Genomic DNA, 22,354 nt, shown 5'->3' on the forward strand with positions numbered 1-22,354 from the left:
GCAGATCCTTAACCGCTGGACCACCAGGGAAACCCGTGGCTTTATCTTTATTGCGAGTGGTTCTTTAATGTCCTGGCTCTCTGTCCTGTAGAAACTGGTGTGGTGTGAAGGCAGGCAGAGGGCTGCAGAGAGTATTCCAAGCCTTCTGTTCTGCCTCCAGCCAGCTGTCTGGCCCTTGATAACTCACTTCACCACTCTGGGCCTCAGCTTCTTAATGTGCTAAGTGCTTTTCTTACCCAAAATAATGGTATCTTCAGGCCCGGCTAGGTTGTACTGCAGTAACGGGTAATTCCAAAATCTCAGCAGCTCAAACAAAAACAAAGGTTTGTTTCTTGTTCACACTCTATGCCCATCACAAGTTGGCAGAGGCTGTCCTTACTGTGGTTACCTATGGGCCAGGTGGGTGGAGCAACCACTGGCTGGAATGTCGCTGGTCCTAGTGCCAGAGGAAAAGGTGAGTTGTATGCTGACAAATTTTGCAACCATGCTGAGTAACTCGTTCCACTTCTGCTCATGTATCGTGAGTCAGAGCAGCTGACTTCAATAATGTGTAATCCTACTTGGTACCTGGGAGGAGAATCCAAACTGCTTGATGAGCAACACTCTTCTCTCGCAGTGTTCTTTGTCAAGGAGTGGGTAGGAGAGTCTGTGAAACTGTCCTGTGGTCAATAAGGTTATATCCTGAAAGTTAATCATCGACATTTCACTGTGGCCTCCACGGTTCCAGAGCCTAGCGAACAGCGGTCCGTGTGAGGACTCACATTTCCAGAAATGACTAGAGCTTAGGGAGGTGGCAGTCAGAACAGGAGCAGAGCGGATGGCCCTGAGCCAATGCCACAGCACCTGGATGCCAGCAAGGCTGGCCTTGATTTTGCTTATGTTTGTATTTGTTTCCAGCCTGAATGCAGAAAAAGTAGAAAAAGTCAGCAGCAGAAATAGTTGCAGGGTGGCCTGACTCTATGTTAGCATCTTCCACACTGCTAAAGAATGTTTTAAGGCCTAGGGATCTTATCTGCTGTTGGGAATCTTATCTGCTGGTATTACAAAAAATACCAATTTTCAGAAAGCTGTGCCATTTATTTTGAAATACATATATATGTGAATGATGACTCCCAACCCTTGGGTGTGTAAGAAAGAATGAAATCATGTGGATACTGGGAAATGATTTCTTCACGGTTTCTGTGCTCACTCTAGCCCCCACACCTTCTTCAGTTGGGATGGGGGCCAAAGTGTCTGCTCCTCCTGGGAGTCAGTATTCACACCACACTGTGGGCAGGGTGACCTCTGCACTCGGGCTCTGCCAGATGATTGTGCACAGAACGAGACTGCTGCGGCCTGGACGCGTTTGCCAGTATCTCCAGGGAATGCTGAAATGATCTCTGTTGGGCCTTATTCTAAGGATGAGTGGGATGGGGTGGCACACCTGGGTGACCCTCAGCAACTGGGCAGTTCTCCCCCTGCTGCTTGTGTGCTGTGAGTTTTCAGGGCTCGGCATCTCTCTAGTGTCTTGGATCCAAACTGCCTACTAGACAGAGGCTCTTGCCACTTCTCTCCATCACCTTCCACTACAGAGGGCTCCAGTGGGGCTAAGGAAGCCTTCGGGAGAGCTACAGGCAGACTTGACTCTCTGGTCATTTCTCAGTCACTCCTGTAGTCCCCTGTTCTGTGTCCATCTGCCCAACCGTGTCGTAACCTCTGTGAAGGGGGGAGCTGCTTACCCTCTGCATGCCTCAGCGTCCTCATTGTAAATCACGGGTAACGATGACTTCTGCCGCCTCTGGCTGTTCTGAGGATCGAGTTAGAGAACAGAGGGGGTTAAATGAGGTCTGGGCACTTAGTGACCATGAACTCAATCCTACAGCAACACTTGGAGGTAGAACTGTCAGAGACTTGGAGGAATCTGAGACACAAGAGGATGGCTGACTTGCTCATGAGCAGTGGACGCACATCTGAACTCAGCCCTCTGGCTCCAGAGACCACTTGAATCCTTACATTATCCAGCTTCCTGGAGTTAGTGGAAGTGTTCAATCAATACTGGGCCCATAGCGAAGTGCTTCTGCAGTGTTAGTGATGACTGTCAGTGCCCTGCTGGGACCTCTGAGCAGCACAGGTTTGACATTGGGTTTCCCGAGAAGGATGCCTAAGGATGAGCATCTCAGAGTCTGCCCAGCATCCACCGTCCCCCGCCACCACCTGCCCTCTGCAGCCCTTCCGCAGGCCTGTGATGGATAGCTTGTCGTCGTGTGACTGGCAGCTGGTGGAGGCTGCCAGGTACAGCGTCCAGATTTGCGCTGGCAGCTCAGGCAGGCAGGGCTGAGCCTAGGAAGGGGCTCCCATTTGTCGTCAATTTTGATCCTCGGTTTGGCACATGGATTCCTCAGGTGCGAGGCTTGAAAACAGCAAAGAGTGGCAGGTGGTTCTTACTCTTCATAAAATAAAAACCAGGGAAAGCAAAGCAACTGTCAGAAATGAGCTTCTGCAGCTCAAAAGGGGGCCTTGGCAGAGGTACAACGACTACAGATAGTGTGATGCCAAATATGCAGATAGATCAGTATAAGTGAATATAGAGGAAAGCAGAAAGGGGAAATACTCCAAAATGTTAACAGTGGGTGATGGGCAACTTTGTTTCTCTAAACTTTTTTTATTTCCAAATTTTCCACAGTGAGCAGGCATTGCTTTTTATATTTGAGGAAAATTATTAAAACATAGAATGAAACGTCAGAGATGGATGAGCATTTTTATGAAATGTTTTTTATCTTAGCATCTCAGTTACCAGAGAATGCACATTTCCTTCTAGATCCCCTGGGTAGTAGAAGGGGCATAAAGGAGCAGGCCTAGGATAAATCCCTCTTTGGAAAGCTAAACTGAATGTGTGTGCATATGTGTGAGTGTGTATTATGCATATGCCTATGTTTGTGGTTTCTCTGGGGGCTCCCTGTGATGCCAGGACCAACTGGAATAGAAGTCAGTCTCTACCCATGAGTCCTGGTTGTTCTCCAGATGTGGGACTCCTTTTTAAGTGAGTTCTTTCTGGGAAGCGTCCTGGTGACTTGATGGTGCGTTGGCTCAGGTGCCCTCTAAACCCTGGGCCTCACCTGCTTCCCAGACTTTTGGCTGACACAGCCCTCCTTTGATTCTGGGGATCCATGTCCACCACATTCCAAACTCTTTGTTTCCCCTGTTTTCAGCCTCTGATCAGCTGTTTCAGCTGTTAATCTGTTTTCTTTGCATTTGGTGGTCTGGTTGGTTTGTGTTAGTTATACTATCTTCTCTGTAAGCCCCCTGAGGGCAGGGGTAGTTGATTTTACTCACATATGTGTCCTATATGTTCCGTAAATACATGATGAGTGAAAATGGAGGAAGGAATGAATCCGAGCTGCTCCCTCTCTGGGAGGCCTGCTCACCCTCACAGTCTACTTCTTCAGCTGGGAAGGCATCACAGCCGACCCTTCTGTGCTAAGACTGCCTTGGGATCACTCTCTCCTGGGAGGTGTGGCTTTCTTTCTACCCCTTCAGACCCCTTCCCCTCCAGTTTCTCCTGGTGACTGGCCAGCAAAGGAGAACATGGTGGCAGCCAGAGAGCACAGGCCCCTGCCTTGGCTGTGGGCTTGTCCTTACCTGCTCGCTGTTCTAAATAGACAAGTTACTAGGACACAGAACTGGTGGAGCGTACTGGTCGACAGCAAGCTCAAAAACCTTTCAAAAGTCTGCAGCAATGTTCCTGAGAGGTAAACATAAGTACTTGGGATGGGCTAAATATTTATTTTTTTCTCATTTTAAAAATGAGATGCTCCCTATCAAAGATAATTTGGAATATGCCTCCCAAAATCTAAGTAATAAAAATCACCTGTAATATTGTCACCCAAATGTTTTGATAGATTTCTGAGTTTTCTTCTCAGTGTATATGGCTATTTATAATATGTGTAATGTATGCATACATATATATGTGTATAAGAAACTGCCTGAACAAATTAGAATACCATCCTTATGATGAAATTTCATTTATTTTCTAAAACTCTTTGCAAAGAATATTTATAAACAAGAGTAAATATGCCTGGTAGAATAATAAAAGCACAGTATAAATAATATGACAGTTTTTTTTCTTTTCTAATATATGCTTATAAGGCTATACATTTCTATGACTTTTTAAATCATAGCCCACAAATTTTGATAAGTTGTATTTTCATTATTGTGCAATTCGAAGTATTTTCTAATTTCTGCTCTTATTTCTTCCTTGACTTATGATTTTGGAAATTTTTAAAATATTTTTTATTTCTAGCTTTATTACACTGTGATCAGAGAACATGTTCTGAATGATTTCAGTTCTTTAAAATTTGTTCAGAACATGCTTTATGGTCCTGTATATTGGTCAACTTTGAACACTCAACATGCATTCTAAATGCTGGACATTCTGTTGCTATTGGCTGTGCTGTTCTGTAGATATCAGTATAGACAGATTTGTTGATCATTTTGTTCATATTCTCCATATTCTGTTTCATTTTTTGGTCTATTCTTTCAGTTATTCTGAGAAATGCATTGAAGTCCTTCACTGTTTGAAAGGGCTTCCCTTGTGGCTCAGCTGGTAAAAAATCTGCCTGCAATGCAGGAGACCTGGGTTCAATCCCTGTGTTGGGAAGATCCCCTGGAGAAGGGAAAGGCTACCCTACCCACTCCAGTATTCTGGCCTGGAGAATTCCACGGACTACATAGAGTCAGACAAGACAGAGTGACTTTCACTGTTTGAAAACCCTCATTGATTGTGGATTTGTGTATCCTTCCTCTTTATGTTTGTCAACTTTTGCTTTATATATTTTGAAAATAAGCTACCATGTGTATACAAAATTAAGTTTCTGTGACATTTTTAGAATTAATTATTTTACCATTATGAAATGTTCCTTTACCTCCAGTAACATTTCTTCCCTTAAATTCTACCTTAATTTTAATATAGCTCTACCAAATCTCTTTTGATTAGTTTGTATCTAGTATATCATTTCTTACTTGGGTGAATTAAACCCTGTCATTTTCTTTAAGGTGTAGCTTGTACAAGGGTTCTCTTTCACCACATCCTTGCCAGCATTTGTTATTTGTGTTCTGTGTGATGGTAACCATTCTGCCATGTAGGAGGTGATATCTCTTTGTGGTTTTAATATACATTTCTCTGATTAATGATGTTGAGCATCTTTTCATATGCCTGTGGGCCATCCTTTTCTTCTTTGGAAAAAATGTCTATTCAACTTTTCTGCTCATTTTAAATATGGATTGTTTTGGGGTTCTTTGTTTGTTATTTTGGCCATGCCATGCAGCTTTTGGGATCCTAGTTCCCCAACCAGGGGTAGAACCTGTATCCCCTGCAGTGGAAGCATGGGGTCTTAACCACTGTACTGCCAGGGAAGTCTGACTCGTTTGGTTTTTGATGTAGACTTTCATGAGCTGTTTGTACATTTTGTATGTTAACACCTCATGAGTTAGATTGGGTTGGCCAAGAAGTCTGTTCATATTTTTCTATAACATCTTATAGAACCCAAATGAACTTTTTGGCCAGCCCATTATTATTTGTAAATGTTTCCCCCAATTCAGTAGATTGCCGTTTTGTTTTGTTGATGTTTCCTTTGCTGTGCAAAAGCTCTTAAGTTTAAGTGTGTCCCGTTTGTTTATTTCTGCTTTTATTTCCTTTGCTTTAGGAGACAGATCCAAAAAAAATATTGCTGTGATTTATGTCACAGAGTATTCCATTTCTGTTTTCTCCTAAGAGTTGTATGGTTTCTGGTCTTACATTTAGGTCTTTACTTCATTTAAAATTTATATTTCTATATGGCGATGGTGTGTGTGTGCTCAGGCACCCAGTTGTGTCTGACTCTTTGCAACCCCATGGACTGTAGCCTGCCAAGCTCCTCTGTCCATACAGTTATCCTGGCAAGAATGCTGGAGTGTCATTTCCTCCTCCAGGGATCTTCCTGACCCAGGGATGGAACCTGCATCTCCTGTGGCCTCCTACATGGCAGGTGAATTCTTTATCACAGAACCACCTGGAAAATCCCATATGGTGTTAGAGAATGTTTTAAATTTCATTCTTTTGTGTGTAGCTGTCCAGTTTTCCCAGCACCAGTTACTGAAGAGACTTGTCTTTCATCCATTGTGTATTCTTGCCTCCTTTGTCATAAAATAGTTGTAAGTGTATGGGTTTATTTCTAGGCGCTCTATTCTGTTCCATTGATCTATATATTTATGTGCCAGTACCACACTCTTTTGATTACTTTTGATTACTGTAGCCTTGTTGTCTGAAGTCAGGGAGTGGGATTCCTTCAGTTCTGCTCTTTTTCAAGATTATTTTGGCTATTCAGGGTGTTTTGTTTTTCCATACAAATATAAGAAGTTCTAGTTCCATGAAGAATGACATCAGTATTTTTCCTTTTTTTAAGAAAAATGGAAACATAATTAATTCACAATATTGTATTGATTACTATTGTATAGCAAAGTGATTTATTTGTACATATATATGCATTATTTTTTATATTTTCCATTATGGTTTATCATAGGATACCAAACATAGTTGTCTATGCTATACAGTGGGGCATTGTTGTTTATCCATTCTGTATATAAAAGCTTAACATCTGCTGATTCCAAATTCTCAATCCATCCTTACCCTACTCCCTCTCCTCCTTGGCAGCCACCAGTCTGTTCTCTATGTCCATGATTCTTTTGTGTTTCATAGATTCATTTGTGTCATATTTTAGATTCCACATATAAGTGATACCATATAATATTTGTCTGTCTGACTTACCTTGTATGATAATCTCTAGTTGCATCCATGTTGCTGCAGATGGCATTATTTTACTCTTTATGGCTGACTAGTATTCCATTGTGTATATGTACCACATTTTCTTTATCCATCTTTCTGTTGATGGACATTTAGGTTGCTTCCATGTTTTGGCTATTGTGAGTAGTGCTGGTATGAACATAGGGGTATATATATATCTTTTTGAATTATACTACTGTCTGGTTATATGCCTAGGAGTGACATTGCTGGAACATATGGTAATTCTATTTTTAGTTTTCTGAGGCGCCTCCATATTGTTCTCCACAGTGGCTGCACCAACTTACATTCCCACCAACAGTATAGGAGGGTTCCCTTTTCTCCATACTCTCTCCATTATTTTGTTATTTGTAGACTTTTTAATGATGGCCATTCTGACTGGTGTGAGGTGGTACGTCATTGTAGCTTTGATTTGCATTTCTCTAATAATTAGCAATGTTGAGCATCTTTTCATGTGTTTATTGACCATCTGTGTTTCTTCTTCAGAGAAACGTCTATTTAGATCTTCTGCACATTTTTCAGTTGGGTTGTTAGCTTATGTAACTCAATAGCAAAAGCAATTTGTATATATTGAAAACTAAACCCTTGTCTGTCCCATCATTTGCAAGTATTTTCTCCCATTCTGTACATTGTCTTTTCATTTTGTTTATGGTTTCCTTTGTTGTGCAAAAGCTTGTAAGTTTGATTAGGTCCCATTTGTTTCTTTTTGTTTTTATTTTTATTGCCTTGGGAGACAGATCTAAGAAAACATTGGTATGATCTGTATCAGAATGTTTTGCCTGTGTTCTCTGCTAGGAGTTTTATGGTATCATGTCTTATATTTAAGTGTTTAAGCCATTTTGTGTTTCTTTTTGTGTATGGTGAGAGGGTATGTCGTTATCTTCACTAATTTACATGCAGCTGTCTAACTTTACCAACACCACTTGCTGAAGAGACTGTCTTTTTCCCATTGTATAGTCTTGCCTCCGTTGTTAAAGATTAATTGACTATTGGTGTTCAGGTTTATTTCTGGCTTTCTATTCTGTCCCATTTATCCATATGTCTGTTTTTGTGCTAATACCATGCTGTTTTGATTACTGTAGCTTTGTAGTATTGTCTTAATTCTGGAATGGTTATGCTTCCTGCTTTTTTTCTTTTTCTTTACGATCGCTCTTGCAATTCTGGGTCTTTTATGGTTCCATATAAAATTTAAGCATTATTCTAGTTCTGTGGAAAATGTTGTGGGTAATTTGATATGGATCACATTAAATCTGTAGATTGTTTTGGGTGGTGTAGCCATTTTAACAATATTCTTCCAAGAACATGGGATGTGTTTTCTTTGAACCTTCTTGAATTTCCTTTATTAATGTTTTTTGGTTCTCAGCATGTAACTCTTCCACCTTCTTGATTAGGTTTATTCCTAAATATTTTATTTTGGGGATTTCAGTTTTTTGTTGTTTTTTTTTTTAATTTTTATTTTTTTGGCATGTGGGATCTTAGTTCCCTGACCAGGGATTGAACCTGTGCCCTCGGCGTTGGGAGCACCGAGTTCTAACCACCTGACTGCCAGGGCAGTCCCGGGATTTCAATTTTAAAGATACTTTTTTTTTTTACATTGTCTTTCTGATATTTCATTGTTGGTGTAAAGAAGTGCAACTGATTTCTACATGCTAATCTTGTTATCTTGATACTTTGCTGAATTTATCAGTTGTAGTAGTTTTTGTGTGGAGTCTCTAGAGTTTTCTATATATAGCATCATATCATTTACAGATAATGGTGATTTTATCTCTTCCTTCCAGTTTGGATACCTTTTATTTCTTTTTCTTGTGTGATTTCTGTGGCTAGGTCTTCCAATACTATGTTGAATAGAAGTGATAATAGGCATCTATGGACATCACCAGATGGCCAACACTGAAATGAGATTGATTGTATTCTTTGCAGCCAAAGATGGAGAAGCTCTATATAGTCAGCAAAAACAAGACCGGGAGCTGACTGTGGGTCAGATCATGAACTTATTATTGCCAAATTTAGATTTAAATTGAAGAAAGTGGGGAAAACCACTAGACCATTCAGGTATGACCTAAATCAAATCCTTTATGATTATACATTGGAAGTGAGAAATAGATTTAAGGGACTAGATCTGATAGAGTACCTGATGAACTATAGACGGAGGTTCGTGACATTGTACAGGAGACAGGGATCAACACCATCTGCAAGAAAAAGAAATACAAAAAAGCAAAATGGCTGTCTGAGGAGGCCTTACAAATAGCTGTGAAAAGAAGAGAAGTGAAAAGCTAAGGAGAAAAGGAAAGATATACCCATTTGAATGCAGAGTTCCAGAGAATAGCAAGGAGAGATAAGAAAGCCTTCCTCAGCGATCAGTGCAAAGAAATAGAGGAAAACAATAGAAAGGGAAAGACTAGAGATCTCTTCAAGAAAATTAGAGATACCAGGGGAACATTTCATGCAAATATGGGTTCAATAAAGGACAGAAATGGTATGAACTTAACAGAAGCAGAAGATATTACGAAGAGGTAGCAAAAATACACAGAAGAACTGAACAAAAATAAAACTTCACGACCCGGATAATCATGATGGTGTGATCACTCACCTAGAGCCAGACATCCTGGAATGTGAAGTCAAGTGGGCCTTAGGAAGCATCACTAAGAACAAAGCTAGTGGAAGTGATGGAATTCTAGCTGAGCTATTTCAAATCCTGAGAGATGATTCTGTGAAAGTGCTGCACTCAATATGTCAGCAAATTTGGAAAACTCAGCAGTGGCCACAGAGCTGGAAAAGGTCAGTTTTCATTCCAATCCCAAAGAAAGGCAATGCCAAAGAATGCTCAAGCTACTGCACAATTGCACTCATCTCACACGCTAGTGAAGTAATGCTCAAAATTCTCCAAGCCAGGCTTCAAAAGCACGTGAACCGTGAACTTCCAGATGTTCAAGCTGGTTTTAGAAAAGGCAGAGCAACCAGAGATCAAGTTGCCAACATCTGCTGGATCATCGAAAAAGCAAGAGAATTCCAGAAAAACATCTATTTCTGCTGTATTGACTACGCCAAAGCCTTTGACTGTGTGGATCACAATAAACTGTGGAAAATTCTGAAAGAGATGGGAATACCAGACCACCTGACCTGCCTCTTGAGAAACCTGTATGCAAATCAGGAAGCAACAGTTAGAACTGGACATGGAAGAACAGACTGGTTCCAAATAGGAAAAGGAGTACATCAAGGCTGTATATTGTCACCCTGCTTATTTACCTTATATGCAGAGTACATCATGAAAATGCTGGGCTGGAAGAAGCACAAGCTGGAATCAAGATTGCCAGGAGAAATATCAATAACCTCAGATATGCAGATGATACCACCCTTATGGCAGAAAGTGAAGAAGAACTAAAGAGCCTCTTGATGAAAGTGCAAGAGGAGAGTGAAAAAGTTGGCTTAAAGATCAACATTCAGAAAACTAAGATCATGGCATCCGGTCCCGTCACTTCATGGCAATTAGATGGGGAAACAGTGGCAGACTTTATGTTTTTGGGCTCTAAAATAACTGCAGATGGTGACTGCAGCCATGAAATTAAAAGACACTTACTCCTTGGAAGGAAAGTTATTACCAACCTAGACAGCATATTCAAAAGCCGAGATATTACTTTGTCAACAAAGGTCCGTCTAGTCAAAGCTATGGTTTTTCCAGTAGTCATGTATGGATGTGAGAGTTGGACTGTAAAGAAAATTGACCACTGAAGAATTGATGCTTTTGAATTGTGGTGTTGGAGAAGACTTTTGAGAGTCCCTTTGACTGCAAGGAGATCCAACCAGTCCATCCTAAGGGAAATCAGTCCTGAATGTTCATTGGAAGGACTGATGTTGAAGCTGAAACTTTGGCCACCTGATGTGAAGAACCAATTCATTTGAAAATACCCTGATACTGGGAAAGATTGAGGGCTGGAGGAGAAGGGGATAACAGAGGATGAAATGGTTGGATGGCATCACCGACTCAATGGACATGAGTTTTGGTAAACTCTGGGAGTTGGTGTTGGCCAGGGAGGCCTGGTGTGCTGCAGTTCATGGGGTCAGGAAGAGTTGGACACAACTGAGCGACTGAAGTGAACTGTCTTGTTCCAGATTTTAGCAGGAAAGTTTTCAGCTCTTCACCATTGAGTATTATATTGGCTGTGGGTTTGTCATAAATAACTTTTACTAACTTTTGAGATAGGTTCTCTCTATACCCACTTTGGAGACGACAGAGGATGAGATGGTTGGATGGCATCACCAACTCAATGGACATGAGTTTGAACAAGCTCTGGGAGTTGGTGATGTCCAGGGAGGCCTGGCATGCTGCAGTCCATGGGGTTGCAAAGAGTTGGACACAACTGAGCGATTGAACTGAACTGATACCCACTTTGATGAGTTTTTATCATGAATGGATAGTAGATTTCATCAAATGCTTTTTCGGCATCTATTGAGATAAGCATGTGTTTTTTGTCTTTTCTTTTGTTTATGTGGTGTATCATATTGATTAATTTGCATATATTGAACCTGGAACCTGTGAACCTGGACTGAATCCCACTTGGTCATGGAGTATGATCCTTTTTATGTGTTGTTGGATTTTGTTTTCCAATATTTTATTGAAAATTTTTGCATCTGTATTCTTCAAAGATATTGGCCTGTAATTTTCTGTTTTTCTGGGTTCTTTGTCTGGTTTTGGTATCAGAGTGATAGTGGCTTCATTGAGTGTCCTTAGGAGTGTCTCTCCTCTTCAGTTTTTTGGAAGAATTTGAGAAAGATTGGTACAAGTTCTTCTTTTGTTTGGTAGAATTTATCTGTAAAGCCATTTGGTCCTGGACTTCATAGGGAATTTTTAAATTACAGATTCTATTTCACTTCTGGTAATTGGTTTCTTCAAATTATCTATGTCTTCTCAATTCAGTTTTGGTGGGCTGCATGTTTCTAGAAACTTGTCCATTTCTTCTAAGTTGTCAGATTTGTTGGCATATAATTGCTCATAGTATTCCTTTATGGTTTTTTGTATTTCTGTGGTATCAGTTATTATGTCTTTTTTATTTCTTGATTTGTTTATTCCAGTTCTCTCTCTATTCTTCTTGGTAAGCTTTGCCAGAAGTTTGTCAATTTTGCTTATCCTTTCAAAGAACCAGGTCTTGGTTTTTTTAATCTCTATTTTATTTCCTCTCTGATCCTATTATTTCCTTCTTTCTGCTGACTTTAGGTTTTGTTTGCTCTTCTTTTCCTAAATCTTTTATGTGGTGGCTGAGGTGGTTTATTTGAGATTTTCCTTGTTTTTTTGAGAAAGGCCTGTATCACCATGAACTTCCCTCTAAGAACTACGTATGCTGCATCCCATAGATTTTGCGTGGTTGTGTTTTCATTGTCATTTGTCTCAAGGTATATTTTAGTTACCACTTTGATTTCATTGTTGACTCGTTGATCTTTTTTAGTACCATTTTGTTTAGTCTCCATGTAATTTTTTCTCATTTCTTTTTCTGTGGTTAATTTTTAGTTTCATTGTGGTCAGAAAAGATGTTTGAAATAATTTCTGTACTCTTAAATTTTTTGAGGCTTGTTTCAGGCCCTTGTATGTGGTCAGTCCTAGAGAATGTTCTGTGTGCACTTGAAAAGAATGTGTATTCTATTTTTTTAATGTAAAATATCAATTAGGTCTAATTGTTCTATTGTATCATTTAGGACCTCTGTTTCCTTATTGATTATCTGTCTGGAAGATCTGTCCATCGATGTGAGCCTCCTATTACCACTGTATTCCTGTCAATTTCTCATTTAATGTTTTAGCATGGCTTTATGTATTTGGGTGCTCCTATGTTTATGTATTTGGGTGCATATATGTTGATGAGTACAAAATTCTTGTATTTATCTTTTATCATTTTATAATATCCCTTATCTTTCTTTATAGTCTTTGTTTTAAGGTCTATTTTGTCTCACTAATATTGCAATCCCTACTTTGTTGTCATTTTCTTTTTCACAGATTATCTTTTCCCACCCCTTCAGTTTCAGTCTATGTGTATCCTTTGCCGTAAAGTGGATCTCTTGTAGGTAACATATTGTAGACTCTTGTTTTTCTTTTATTTCCAGTCTACCACTCTAAATGTCTTTTGATCGGAACATTTAGTCCACTGACATTAAAGGTAATTATTGATAGATATGTATTTATTTCCATTTTAAACCTTATTTTCCCATTGATTTTATATTTTTTCTTTGTCCCTTTCTGTTTTTGTTTATCCTTTTGTATCCTTTTGTCATTTGATTTTCTCTTGTATTATACTTATGTTCTCTTCTTTCTGGTTTTTGTGAATCAATTGTGTGTTTTTGATATGTGATTAACCTGTTTTTTAAACGTGTTATACCACTTCCTATATCTACTTGCCTTAGATTGGTAGTCATATAGGCTCAAACACATTCTTGGGAGGGGGAGGAAATCTACATTTTCTGACTTTCTGCCCCCATATTTTATGATTTTGAGGTCCTCTTTTACATCTTCATGTTCATCCTTTTGCTGTTCATTGTGGTTATCATCACTTTCACAGAAAATGTATTAATCTGGTTTACGTGATTTATTTTCCATTTGTGATTTTTTTCTTTTCTATTATAGATTCTTCTTTTCTATTCAGAGAATATCTTTCAATGTTTCCTTTAGGATAGGTTTAGTATTGCTGTACTCTTCTAGTTTTTGCTTTTGTTTGAGAAGCTCTTTATCTTTCCTTATATTCTAAATGATAACCTTGCTGGGTAGAGTATCCTAGGTTGCAGATTTTTCCCCTTTAGAACTTGTAGTGTATTTTGCCACTCCTTTCTGGCTTGCAATGCTTCTGTAGAAAAATCATCTGTTAGCCTTATTGGGGGTTCTCTTGTAATTAACTTTGTCTTTCTTTTGCTGCCTTTAGAATCCTCTCTTTAACTTTGTCCCTTTTTAGATGTCATGGTGTAAGCCTGTTTATCTTGTTGGGGACCCTTTGTGCTTTCTGTACGTGGTTATCTGTTTCCTTCTTTAGGACTGGGGAGTTTTCAGCCATAATTTTTCAAATACATTTTGGACCCCCTTTTCTCTTTCCCTTCTGGAATCCCTATCATGCATAGATTGACATGCTTTATATTATCCCATAGTCTCTTAAATAGATTTTTGTTTTTGTTTTTTTTCATTTGGCTTTCTGTCTGATGTCCTGACTGGATGATTTCCATTATTCTATCTTCCAGGTCACTTACTTATTTTTCTGCATTAGTCATTGTGCTTTTCATTGCCTTTATGCAGCTCTCATCTCTGCAAATGAGTTTTCCTTTTTCTTTTTTGATCACACTATGTGGCTTGTGGGATCTCAGTTCCCCAACCAGGAACTGAACCAGGCCCCATCAAACCCTAACCACTGGACCACCAGGGGATTCCCTGCAGTTGGTTTATGTAATTTTTCTTGCTTCCTCTTTATAGTTACTAGTTCCTTGTTACAGTACTCTGTATTTTTGTTGACAGCCTTTCTTAATTCCTTCATATTTTCATTATCTCCTTTTTGAACCAGTGTCTATATAGACTGAAGAGGTCTGCTTTATTGTTTGTCCTTTCAGGGGAATGCTCTTGGTTTTCTACCTGGATTCCTTTGCTTCTTCATTTTGCTTATATTTCTCTTACTCTGTGAGTTTAGGAAAAACAATTATCTACTGTGGTCTGGGAGGGCTATTTCTATGTGGAGACATCCTTGTGTAACTTGTGTGGGTTTAATATATTCGGTGCAAAGTTTGTATTTTAGTATGGGTGCCTGTCCTCTATTTTCTTGGTGTGTGTGTGTTGTTATCCCCTTGATAGAGGGTGTGCAGATGTGGTGTCTGGTGCTTGGTTTTGGGGTTCTTGGCAGCAGTGGTGGCTCAGGTGTGCCCCCAGAGAATGTGATGGGAGCAGTGGCTATTCTTGACAACTCCTGGAATCTGTGAAGGTGGGTGGTAGTAACTTGCAACCATGCCTGGTGTCCGGGCAGGCGGCAACAGTGGTTCCTGACCACTCCTGTAGTGGTCATAGCTCATGACTGCTGCTAGAGCCTGGGCCGGCGCCACCCTGTCACCTCTGAGCTCATGCACAGGAATAAAGGCTGAAATTCAGGTCCCTCCCCTCCCACTGCACACTTTCCAGACAGTGGCAACTGGCTTTTAAGGTGGCCCAGGCTTCCCCTGTGTACACCCCTAGCCATAGGCTCAGTGGATTCCAGCCCCAGCCCAGGCTGTTTCCACAGAGCCTACCCCAATCCTCTCCCTGGTTCTGATCTCCAAAGCCCAAGTTCCAGCACCTAGCTCCCACCCACCCTGATAGACACATGTCTCAGACTGGGGAATGCAGCCAGCTCCCACCCACCCCAGCAGACGCATGTCTCAAACTGGGGAACACGGGGCAGAGGCCTGACCACCTGTGCAGTTCTCCCTCTGCTCCGGCTGCTGCACTCTCCTCCAAGGCTCCGAAGCTCCCTTTCTGTCCCTGTAGATCTCCCCACCAGGGAGGGGTCTTCCCACGGTGCAGGAAACTTTGCTCTTTCACAGCTTCCTTCCAGCAGCACAGGGCTTGTCCTGATTACTTTCTGGATAGAGTATTCTTAGTTGTAGGTTTTTCCCTATCATCATTTTAAATATGTTGTGCCATTCCCTTCTGACCTGCAGTTCAGTTCAGTCGTGTCCAACTCTTTGTGACCCCATGAATCGCAGCACGCCAGGCCTCCCTCTCCATCACCAACTCGCAGAGTTTACTCAAACTCATGTCCATTGAGTCAGTGATGCCATCCAGCCATCTCATCCTCTGTCGTCCCCTTCTCTTCCTACCCCCAACCCCTCCCAGCATCAGAGTCTTTTCCAATGAGTCAGCTCTTCGCATGAGGTGGCCAAAGTATTGGAGTTTCAGCTTCAACATCAGTCCTTTCAATGAACATCCTGGACTGATCTCCTTCAGGATGGATTGGTTGGATCTCCTTGCAGTCCAAGGGACTCTCAAGAGTCTTCTCCAACACCACAGTTCAAAAGCATCAATTTTTTGGTGCTCAGCTTTCTTTATGGTCCAACTCTCACATCCATACATGACCACTGGAAAAACCATAGCCTTGACTAAATGGATCTTTGTTGGCAAAGTAATATGTCTGCTTTTTAATATGCTATCTAGGTTGGTAATAACTTTCCTTCCAAGGAGTAAGCGTCCTTTAATTTCATGGCTGCAGTCACCATCTGCAGTGATTTTGGAGCCCCCAAAAATAAAGTCAGCCACTGTTTCCACTATTTCCCATCTATTTGACATGAAGTGATGGGACCAGATGCCGTGATCTTAGTTTTCTGAATGTTGAGCTTTAAGCCAACTTTTTCACTCTCCTCTTACACTTTCATCAAGAGGCCCTTTAGTTCTTCTTCACTTTCTGCCCAAAGGGTGGTGTCATCTGCATATCTGAGGTTATTGACATTTCTCCCGGCAATCTTGATTCCAGCTTGTGCTTCTTCCAGCGCTGCGTTCCTCATGATGTACTCTGCATATAAGTTAAATAAGCAGAGTGACAATATACAGCCTTGACGTACTCCTTTTCCTATTTGGAACCAGTCTGTTGGAGCAGAGTTTCTGCTAAAAAGTCAGCTGATAGCCTTATGTGTGTTCCCATATACATAATGTGTTGCTTTTCCATTGCTGCTCTTAATATTCTCTCTTTATCATCAGGGTTTGCCATTTTAATTATAAGGTGTGTTGTGTTTCCTTTGGGTTGATTCTGTTTGGGATTCTTTGCACTTCCTGGACCTGGATGTCTGTTTCCTTTCCCAAGTGAAGAAAGTTTTCGGTCAGTATGCCTTCAATTCTGTTTTCAGCCTTATTTTCTTTCTTCTCCTTGTGGGACCCCTATAATGCAAATATTAGTGTGCTTGATGTTTTCCCAGAGGTCTTCATTCTTTTCATACTTTTTTCTTTTTTATATTAAGCATCAGTGATTTCTGCTACTATCTTCTGGCTCGTTGATCCAGTCCTCTGTATCATTTAGTCTATTGTTGGTTCTTCTAGTGTATATTTCATTTTAGTTATTGCATTCTTCATGCCATTTTGGTTATTTTTTATATTTTCTGTTTGTTAAAAACTCCTAAATTCTTGTTCTGTGCATCGATTGTTGCAAGTTCTATGATCATCTTTATGATCACTACATTGAACTCTTTCTCAGGTAGATTGTCTATGTCTACTTAGTTCTTTTTCTGGGGTTTTATCTTGTTTCTTAATTTGGAACATGTTCTAATGTTGCCTCATTTTGTCTAAGTTGCTTTTTTTCTTTTTATGTGTCTGATGGGTTGTTTACATTTCCCAACCTTGAAGGAGGTGCTTTTCATAGGCATCCTATGTGTCCCGGGATACTTCCCTTTCACCACCAGAGTTATATGCTCTAGGGGTTCCCCCATGAGGGATGCATGGGTCTTTCTGTTGTGGTGCGCTGACTATGTGAGTAGTCTAGTGAGCTTGGTTAACCCCTGGTTTCTTTGGTTGCCAGTTCGTGGCTTGTGCAGAGGCTGCTAGCCACTCATTGGTGGGACTGGTTCATGAGGCCGCTGGCTGCAGAACTCCCAGGGATCTATACTTGTGCTGGGGTCCTGATGGGTGGAGACAGGATCCAGGAGACCTCACGGGCCATTGCTCATCCACTGGTGAGCAGAGCTGCGCCCTGGAGTCTGGTTTCAGGGTCAAAGGGTCCCAGAGCAGGTGTCAGATCATTGGTGGGTGGGGCCACTTCCTGACATGATTGACTGCAGGGTCTGGGGTGTCTTGAATCTTGTGTTGGCCTGCTAGTGGGCAGGTCCTGGGCCCAACTGGCCCAGGGCAGGATCTGGACAGCTAGTGAGTGTGCCAGGTCTGGAGATGGCGGGACTGTAGTTTTCTTGTGACTCATGTCTGCCTACTGGTGGGTGGAGCTGGATGAGAGGCTAGAGCAGGCTCACCGGTGGGCAGGGCTGGTGCCTTGGGGATTCTAGGGCTGGTTCCAGACTGCTCTGGGTGGAGCTGGGTCCCAGGGTCTCTGGCTGGAGGGCCCTGATGGTCTTGGTTCTACTGCCTGTGTACTGATGCATGGAGCTGGATTCTGGACCCTGTGCTGGGCAGAGCTGTGTCCAGAGACAGCTGTGGATCTAGGGGTGTTAGAGCAGCCTCTCTACTGCTAGCTGGGGCTGTGTCCATGCCCAGTTAGTTGCTTGGCCTGAGCTGTCCCGGCACTGTCCCTACAGACCGCTCAGTGCCTGTAGCCCCATGTGGGGCTGGGGCCTGGGGCTGATAAGCTCAAGGGAGGATTCCGGAATGACACTTGCCAGCACCAGTGTTCATGAGGTAAAAGAGCCCCCCAGAATGGCTGTTGCCAGTGTCTGTGTTCCCAGGGCGAGCTACAATTGCCTTCTGCCACTCCGGGAGACTCTCCAGGAATAGCAGGTAGGTTACTGCTTCTGCCCTGGGTTCTAGAGCATGTGAGATTTTGTTTGTGCCCTTTAAAAGTAAGGTCTCTATTTCTCCCAGTCCTGTGGGACTCTCAGAAATAAGCCCCACTGGCCTTCAAAGCCAGATGTTCTGAGGGCTCATCTTCCTGTGTAGGACTCTCAGGTTGCGGAGCCTGACATGGAGCTCGGATCTCTCACCCCTTTGGGAGAACCATGCAGTCCTAATTATTCTCCTGTTTGTGGATCGCCCACTGGGGGATGTGGGACTTGACTGTATAGCAACTCTGCACCTCCTGCCTGCCTCTCTGTGCTTCCATCTTTATACCTCTAGTTGTAGAAGAAATTTTCTGGTAGGTTTTAGTCGTTTTCAACAATGGTTGTTCTGCAAATAGTTGTGATTTTGGTGTGCCTGTAAGAGGAGGTAAGCTCAGGGTCTTTCCACTCTGCCATCTTGAAGTGTTTCCCTTGTTTAAATGTTAATTCTACATATATTTTAAACCCCACAAGGTAAGTATTGTTTTGTTCAGTCAATACACATTTATATTTAACCACGTATTAAAATTTTCTGTTCTCATTTTGTTTGGGTTTAAAATCACTTTTCTTCTACCTAAAAAAGCTGTTCAGTACTTATTTTAGTGCAGGTACACTGGCCACAAGATCTTTCAGTTTTTATTTATCTGGAAATATATTTTGACTTTAAAGAAAATAAACTTCAGTGAAGTATTATTTCATATAGTAGTACTCATAGATTTTAAGTGTACAGGTAGACTTTTGACAAATCATATTTGTATATATAATCCCTGGGTCGGGACTATCCCCTGGAGAAGGGACTGGCAACCCACTCCAATATTCTTGCCTGGAGAAATCCATGGACACAGGGGCCTGACAGGCTACAGCCCATGGGGTCACAAAGAGTTGGACATGACTGAGCAACTAACACTAATGATATTAATGGTGTATGTGTATATATGTGTGTATATATCAGAGAAGGCAATGGCACCCCACTCCAGTACTCTTGCCTGGAAAATCCCATGGATGGAGGAGCCTGGTAGGCTGCAGTCCATGGAGTTGCTAAGAGTCGGACACGACTGAGTGACTTCACTTTCACTTTTCACTTTCATGTATTGGAGAAGGAAATGGAACCCACTCCAGTGTTCTTGCCTGGAGAATCCCAGGGACAGCAGAGCCTGGTGGGCTGCCGTCTGTGGGGTCTCACAGAGTCAGACACAACTGAAGCGACTTAGCAGCATGCAGCAGCATATGTATATATGTGTGCATGCATAATATACATACACACATGTTGCATATGCATACACATGTGATGTGTGTGCATGTTCAGTCATGTCTGACTCTTTGCACAGACTGTAGCCTGCCAGGCTCTTCTGTCCATGGAATTTTCCAACCTACCCACTGGAGTGGGTTGCCATTTTCTACTCCAACACATATGTGATATATGCATGTAAATACATATCTATGCATAGTGATACATGCATTCATATATATGTGCTGTTGTTCAGTTGCTAAGTCATGTCTGACTTTTTGCAACCCCAGGGACTGCAGCACCACAGGCTCTCCTGTCCTTCATTATCACCCGGAGTTTACTCAAACTCAAGTCCATTGAGTCGGTGTTGCCATCCAACCATCTCATCCTCTGTTGTCCCCTTCTCCTGCCTTCAATCTTTCCCAGTATCAGGGTCTTTTCCAATGAGTCATTTCTTCCCATCAGGTGGTCAAAGTATTGGAGTTTCAGCTTCAGTATCAGCCCTTCCAATGAACATTCAGGACTGATTTCCTTTAGGATTGACTGGTTTGATCTTGCAGTCCAAAAGACTCTCAAGAGTCTTCTCTTACACCACAGTTCAAAAGCATCAATTCTTCAGTGCTCAGCCTTCTTTATGATCCAACTCTCACATCCATATATGACTACTGGAAACACCATAGCTTTGACTATATGAACCTTTGTTGGCAAAGTGACATCTTGGCTTTTTAATACTCTGGCTAGGTTTGTCATAGCTTTTCTTCCAAGGAGCAAGCGTCTTTTAATTTCGTGGCTGCAGTGACCGTCCACAGTGATTTTGGAGCCCAAGAAAATGAAATCTGTCACTGTTTCCATTTTTTCCCCCAATCTACTTGCCATGAAGTGATGGGGCCAGATGCCATAATCTTAGTTTTTTGAATGTTGAGTTTGAGGGAACTTTTTCACTCTTCTCTTTTACCTTCATCAAGAGGCTCTTGTGTTCCTCTTCACTTTCTGCCATTAGCGTAGTGTCATCTGCATATCTGAAGTTATTGATATTTCTCCTAGCAATCTTGATTGCAGCTTGAGCCTCATCCAGCCCAGCGTTTCGCATGATGTACTCTGCATGCATGCATGCTCAGTCACTTCAGTCGTGTCCGACTCTCTGTGACCCCATAGACCACGGCCCGCCAGGCTCCTCCATCGATGGGATTCTCCAGGCAAGAATACTGGAGTGGGTTGCCATTTCCTTCTTGGTGTACTCTGCACATGCGTTAAATAAGCAGAGTGACAATATACACCCTTGACGTACGCCTTTCCCAATTTTGAACCAATCAGTTGTTTCATGCCCAGTTCTAACTGTTGCTTCTTGACCTGCATACATATTTCTCAGGAGGCAGATAAGGTGGTCTGGTATTCCCATCTATCGAAGAATGTTCCACAGTTTGTTGTGACCCACACAGTCAAAGGCATTAATGTAGTCAATGAAGCAGAAGTAGATTTTTGGGGGGCATGCCTTGATTTTTCTATGATCCAGTGGATGTTGCAGTTTGATCTCTAGTTCCCCTGCCTTTATAAATCCAGCTTGTACATCTGGAAGTTTTCAGTTTATGTACTGCGGAAGCCTAGTTTGAAGGATTTTGAGCCTAATCTTACTAGCATGTGAAATGAATGCAATTGTGCTGTAGTTTCTGCACAATTCTTTGGCATTGCTTTTCTTTGGGATTGGAATGAAAACTGATCTTTTCCAATTCTGTGGCCACTGCTGAGTTTTCCAAATTTGCTGACATATTGAGTGCAGCACTTTCACAGCATCATCTCTCAGGATTTGAAATAGCTCAACTGGAATTCCATCACCTCCACTAGCTTAGTTTGTAGTAATGCTTCCTAAGGCCCACTTGACTTCACATTTCAGGATGTCTGGCTGTAGGTGATTGACCACACCATCATGGTTATCTGGTTCATTAAGACTTTTTTTTTTTTTTTTCAGTTCTTCTGTATATTCTGGCAAATAGAATGTATTCACTTCATGGCAAATAGATGGGGAAACAGTGGAAATAGTATTCAATTTATTTTGGGGGGCTACAAAATCACCGCAGATGGTGACTGCAGCAATGAAATTAAAAGACGCTTACTCCTTGGAAGGCAAGTTAGGACCAACCTAGACAGCATTTTCAGAAGCAGAGACATTACTTTGTCAACAAAGGTCCATCTAGTCAAGGCTATGGTTTTTCCAGTAGTCATATACAGATGTGAGACTCAGACTGTAAAGAAAGCTGAGCACTGAAGAATTGATGCTTTTGAAGTGTGGTGTTGGAGAAGACTCTTGAGAGTCTCTTGGACTGCAAGGAGATCCAACCAGTCCATCCTAAAGGAGATCAGTCCTGAGTGTTCATTGGGAAGACTGATGTTGAAGCTGAAACTCCAGTACTTTGGCCACCTGATGCAAAGAACCAACTCATTTGAAAAGACCCTGATGCTGGGAAAGATTGACGGCAGGAGGAGAAGGGGATGACAGAGGATGAGATGGTTGGATGGCATCACCGACTCAATAGACATGAGTTTGGGTAAACTCCAGGAGTTGGTGTTGGACAGGGAGGCCTGGTGTGCTGCAGTCCATGGAGTCACAAAGAGTCGGACATGACTGAGCAACTGAACTGTGTATTCTTGACACTTCTTCTTAACATCTTCTGCTTCTGTTATGTTGTTGCTGTTTCTGTCCTTTATGGAGCCCATCTTTGCATGAAATGTTCCCTTGGTATCTCTTTTTTTTTTTTTTTTTTTTTTTTTTAGATTTACACGTATTCCCCATCCCGATCCCCCCTCCCACCTCCTCTCCACCCGATTCCTCTGGGTCTTCCCAGTGCACCAGGCCCGAG

The 22,354-nt window shown here is 41.8% G+C and overlaps 1 protein-coding gene across 7 annotated transcripts in view; it reads left to right on the top strand.

The window, feature by feature from the left end:
* NOD1 (nucleotide binding oligomerization domain containing 1) overlaps window positions 1-22,354 on the top strand; it is an 87,769-nt gene that overhangs the window by 19,548 nt on the left and 45,867 nt on the right. The gene's annotated exons all lie outside the window — the stretch shown is intronic.

The sequence above is a fragment of the Cervus canadensis genome, chromosome 3 (genome assembly GCF_019320065.1).
Source record: "Cervus canadensis isolate Bull #8, Minnesota chromosome 3, ASM1932006v1, whole genome shotgun sequence".
NCBI lineage: Eukaryota > Metazoa > Chordata > Mammalia > Artiodactyla > Cervidae > Cervus > Cervus canadensis.